Source organism: Xyrauchen texanus, unplaced genomic scaffold (genome assembly GCF_025860055.1).
Source record: "Xyrauchen texanus isolate HMW12.3.18 unplaced genomic scaffold, RBS_HiC_50CHRs HiC_scaffold_1318, whole genome shotgun sequence".
Lineage (NCBI taxonomy): Eukaryota > Metazoa > Chordata > Actinopteri > Cypriniformes > Catostomidae > Xyrauchen > Xyrauchen texanus.
The window spans coordinates 1-5,583 of record NW_026265672.1 but is presented as its reverse complement, the minus strand read 5'-3'; the positions used below and the strand labels follow the sequence as shown (position 1 = coordinate 5,583).

The 5,583-nt window shown below is 38.3% G+C and overlaps 1 pseudogene; it reads right to left on the bottom strand.

The window, feature by feature from the left end:
- Positions 1–880: 880 nt before the first annotated feature.
- On the bottom strand, positions 881–5,501 carry LOC127641670 (NLR family CARD domain-containing protein 3-like; annotated as a pseudogene).
- Positions 5,502–5,583: the final 82 nt, after the last annotated feature.

Genomic DNA, 5,583 nt, shown 5'->3' with positions numbered 1-5,583 from the left:
AAACTCTGATTGGATCTGATCACACAGCGCTGCATGAAGTCAAACATCTATTGATTACACTTAGATGAAAACATTACCTACAGATGATAACACAATATTTACCACCAAATTAACAAAGTTAAACACTTGACATAAAGCCGTCTAAACTAATAATTCATTACCAATCTAAATAAATATTGATCGCTATATTATTCATATCTTAATGCAATTTTATATATTACAGTATAACGTAATTTAACATTGTTTTTAGTCAAATCCATTAAAGGATTATCAAAACAGAAACAGAAAAACTGTGTAAAATAAACATTGCAGGAATAAAGGAAGCTACAATATGACAAATAAATTAATAAAGTATAAAACAATCAAAGCCTTAAAATAATAGTAATAATTATTCAGAATTATAATAATAAACTTGACTGATACCCCCAATAATAATTCAGTATTATATCATATTTAACTGGGTTTTTGCACATCATGTTCATTAAAGAAATGTTTTAGTAAAAATATATGCCGGTAAATAATGATTTATTTATGAGGCTGATGTCTATTATTGTATGTGGAAGCATAAATAAAAATGATAAAGTATCAGTATAAAGTAAATAAAGTATCGTTTTGTATTTATTTAGTGGAAAACTGTAGAAAACATGTTTTTGTTTTATTAAACTAGATTATTAACTTTGCATTAAACATTTTGAATCTATTTGGCTACAATGTCTGTTTAAAATGAAGGTAAAAATATAAAAAGTAACACATGAAACCAAACAAACATCAAAATATTATAAGGGGTTGTTTCTAGTCAAACAAAATACATTAAAATCTAACCTCTGCTATTTAATTTCAATAAAGTGAGTTTAAAACACTAAATTACTCACTCAGCTTTTCTGGATGCTTTGATCACCGGCAGCAGTCTCAGAAGACATTCATGTGATGGATCATATTTCCTCAGATTAAACTGATCCAGCTTCTCTTCTGAGTTCAGCAACACAAACACCAGAGCTGACCACTGAGCAGGAGAGAGACGGACTCCAGAGAGACAATTGATATCTGTTCTGTTCACGTATGTTTGTACTTCCTGCACTAGAGAATGATCATCGAGTTCATTCAGACAGTGGAACAGATTGATGGATTTCTCTGGAGAGGGATTCTTCCTGATCTTCATCTTAATGTACTCAACTATTTCCTGTTTGCTGTCAGAGCTGCTTCCTGTCTGTGTCAGTAGATCTTGTAAGATTGTCTGATTGGACTTCAGTGAGAGACCCAGAAGGAATCGAATGAAAAGGTCCAGGTGTCCGTTCTCACTCTGTAAGGCCTTGTCCACTTCACTCTTCAGGAGATCACTCATAGATGACTTAAACTTACTGAAGAGACCTGATTTCTGTTGATAAAAGGAAAGAAAAGCATACAGAGCAGCGAGAAACTCCTGAATGCTCAGATGCACAAAGCTGAACACCTTCCCCAGGTGCAGTCCAAACTCCTCTCTGAAGATTTGGGTACAAACTCCCGAGTACACTGACGCTTCTCTGACATCAATGCCACACTCTCTCAGGTCCTCCTCATAGAAGATCAGGTTCCCTTTTTCCAGCTGTTGAAAAGCCAGTTTTCCCAGAGACAGAATCCTCTCTCTAGCCTGCTGAAGATCCACCTCACATTTCCCATCATACTTCTGGCTCTTCAGTTTGCTCTGAAAGATCAGGAAGTGTGTGAACATTTGAGTGAGAGTCTTGGGGATCTCTGCACTCTCTGCTTCACTCAACAGTCTCTGGAGAACAGTGGCTGAAATCCAACAGAAGACTGGTATGTGACACATGATGTACAGGCTTCTTGATGATTTCATGTGTGTGATGATTCTGTTGGCCAGACGCTCATCTTTTATTCTCTTCCTGAAATACTCGTCCTTCTGAGGGTCATTGAAGCCTCAGTACATCTGTGAGCTGGTCAACACACTCAGGAGGAATCTGATTGGCTGCTGCTGGTCGAGAGGTGATCCAGAGCAGAGCAGAAGGAAGCAGATTCCCCTTGATGAGGTTGGTCAGCAGCACATCCACTGAGGCCGATTCTGTCACATCACACAAAATATCATTGTTCTGGAAATCTAGAGGAAGTCGACACTCATCCAGACCATCAAAAATGAAAATGACTTTGTAGTCATCAAGGAATGTTTTCAATTCTCTCAGTTCTTTTGTATCTGTGAAAAACTGATGAAGAAGATCCATCAAACTGATATTTTTGTGCTTCATCAGATTGAGCTCTCTGAAAGGAAGTGGAAATATGAAGTGAACATCCTGATTTGCTTTTCCTTCAGTCCAGTCCACAATGAACTTCTGCACAGAGACAGTTTTCCCAATTCCAGCAACTCCTTTAGTCAGCACAGTTCTGATGGCTTTGTGTTGTCCAGGTAAGGCTTTAAAGATGTCATTGCATTTGATTGGTGTTTCCTGTGTCTCTGCTCTCCTGGATGCTGTCTCAATCTGTCTCACCTCATGTTCATTATTGATCTCTGCACTCCCTCCCTCTGTGATGTACAGCTCTGTGTAGATCTCATTCACAAGTGTTGAGCTGCTTTGATTTGACATTCCTTCAGTAATTCTCTGGAATTTCTCTTTTAGTTTTGTTTTGAGTTTTTGTTGATGCACAGAAATCAGTTCTGATGTAAAGAGGAAAAGAAATGGGAATTATAATTGATGTTGATGTTTAATGGTCATTAGACATGAAGTTTATTTTCTTTCACTAATATTGAGTGAATCCAGACACTGTGTGTTTCCTCTGAAGGTGGCGTGATGTAATAGTGGCGTGAGTCGCGAGCTCTTACTGGTTTGAAGTGTGTTAGCGAGGTCTGTCTGCTTCATCTTCTTCAGGACGTGCAGTGTGATCTTCAGAAACCCCTCTCTGACTCTGCTCTGACCTTCATCATCCTCCTCCTCTCTCTCAGAGCATGCTGGGGAATCTGAGATCAGTAGTCTCTTGAAACTCTTCAGCTCTTTCTTCATCAGAGAGATGATTTTGTGCTCAAGTTCCTGAAATCAGTGAACATTCAAACAACAAACTTCATTCAGTAACAGAGAGGAACTGAAGGATCAGTGGACAAGAATCACCACTCATTTTATTTGTGCTTTAGTTGTCTTGAATTCATCAGTGTGTGTGTGTGTGTGTGTGTGTGTGTGTGTGTGTGTGTGTTATTAAGATTATTGTGAAGCTGTATGAGACAGTGTGTATTTAAAAAAACAGCCTATACTAAACTCTCTCTCTCTCTCTCTCTCTCTCTCTCTCTCTCTCTCACTCTCTCTCACACACACACACACACACACACACACACACACACACACACCACAAAAATGGAGTCCAATGGCACTTTCCCAGCAGTTGACTCTGATTCATCCTGTTTGTTTCTGTAGTTGATCAAAGACTCTCCTGAACTGAAGGTAATTGGACGCCTCATTGACCCGTCACTCTTCATGGACACACAGCTGGGTTCAGGAGATTCTCCATGAATGACACTAAAACAGCAATTAAACAGAGTTTAGTTCATGTGTTTTTTTAGTAATCTGAAACATAATTTCAACATCCAGTGCAATAAAACACATTTAATGATGTGTCTTATATATTATATGTCACATGAGAACTTGCAATGTCACTAACATCAACATAAGTTCTCACATAAACACTCGAGCCGCTGTGAACAAACATCTCTCACAGCACTCATGAATGCACAACAGACGTCAAGATTTACAGTGAAAAATTACACATTTATACTTTTATTTTAAGTTTTAAAGTGAGTCACTCTGCCTTTGTATTAACAAGACCACTCACCATATTCATTCAAACATCTGCTTTTGTGTCTTCTGCATGAGGGTGAGTGAATTATGACACAATTTTCATTTTTAATGAACTGAGAAATCCTGAAGCTGCAGTGAGGACGTGTGTTTTATTTGATCATTCAGAACACAAAACACGACATAACGGGACATTACAAGCAGGGGCGGGATTACGATTTCTGAGGCCCCGAGCAACCGACCAACCCGGGGCCCCATTTAGAAAATAGATGCTTAAATTACGTAAAATTTATTTTTAAATCATAATTTTAAATTCATCCTATAAGCCGTTGTAGCAAAGTACATTCAAAATGTTTAATGAAATAAAAATCTAGTTAATTATAATGAATGATGTTTTCCAGTTGTTGTTGTTTTTTGTAAACAGGGTGTGCAAGAATCTACTTCACCAGTAACATTTTGGAAATTAGTTGGTATTTATTAATATTATAACCATCAATTAATGTTTCCCATGGACTACACTTCCCATAATTCCCTAACCACATCACTGCCAGCTGTCTCCTGTTGTCCTCACCTGTGTTTAATTTGTCATTAGTCCTTTGTGTATTTAAAGCTCTGTTTGTTTGCTCACCGGTTGTCAGTTGTTGAATGTATTCATGTCTTGTTCTAAGCCCTGTTCTTGGTTTTTCTTTACACTCTGAGTTACCGTGTTCATCTTTTGTGTTCATTAAAAGCTGCACTTAGATCCTCATTCTCGTCTGCCTCATTACACGGTCACTGCGTGACACACTGAAGAAACACAGAGACGCGGTGCAGCAGTCAAGGATGTTAGATCCAGCACGTGTTCATTGGAACAACCCAGCAGCTTCTAACGTGAACCGCTCTGAGGCGCTGACAACGGCGTGTTCACGTGTGTACCCAGAACATCATGTCACTTCAAGCGCTTTTGATGAGCTTTCCTACGGTGTGGGGGCCCTCTCGACGTCCGGGGCCCCATGCAATTGCAACTGATTACAAGATCACTGGAAGTTTTAAGGATCTTGTATTTTTTACAGAGACCAGAATTCCTTTAAAAACATAAACAGCCTCTTTATTGTGTCAGTATTCAATGTAGTACGAGACAATTTCTTCAGTTTTTAAGTGTCACTGAAATACTGTCAAACAAAAGTGAAAAAGTGTCAACACATATCCCTACAACATATTCTTCATCAGACACAGATTACTGTAGCACAGGTGGAAACATACTGTAACATATAGTCAACATGTCCTTTTTAGTAACATTGTGATCTCCAGCAGACTGTATGTCCTGTGATAAACCTGAGGAACAATCTCTTGTCATGTCTGATCATCTCTGTCATGTTCACATGATATTACTGTACAGTATAAAGATGAGCTCTTGTGAAGAGATGCCAATGAAACTGTTACAGTAAAGCAATCAGCTGTAGAAGGACTCATTATTTTTATTATAATTGCATATTTCCTTTTAGATTTATATTTTTTACACTGGATTCTTTCTAATGGTCCCTCAGACTGTGGTGTACACGTTCATACTGTCAGTCAACATGAGAGTCCTCACCTCACATCAGCACAAGGGGCTCCTGAACTGAATTTAGGTGGATGATCCATTGACCGGTCACTCTTCATGGACACACAGCTGGATTCAGGAGATTCTCCATGAATGACACTAAAACACAACAGCAATTAAACACTGTTTTAAAAACTACAAACTCTCACAAACACTCTTTTCCTCTCATCAGTTTCTCAGTTTTACTCTTCCCAATATTTCTCTCTTCTTCAAGGGGGTAACATGTTCTTT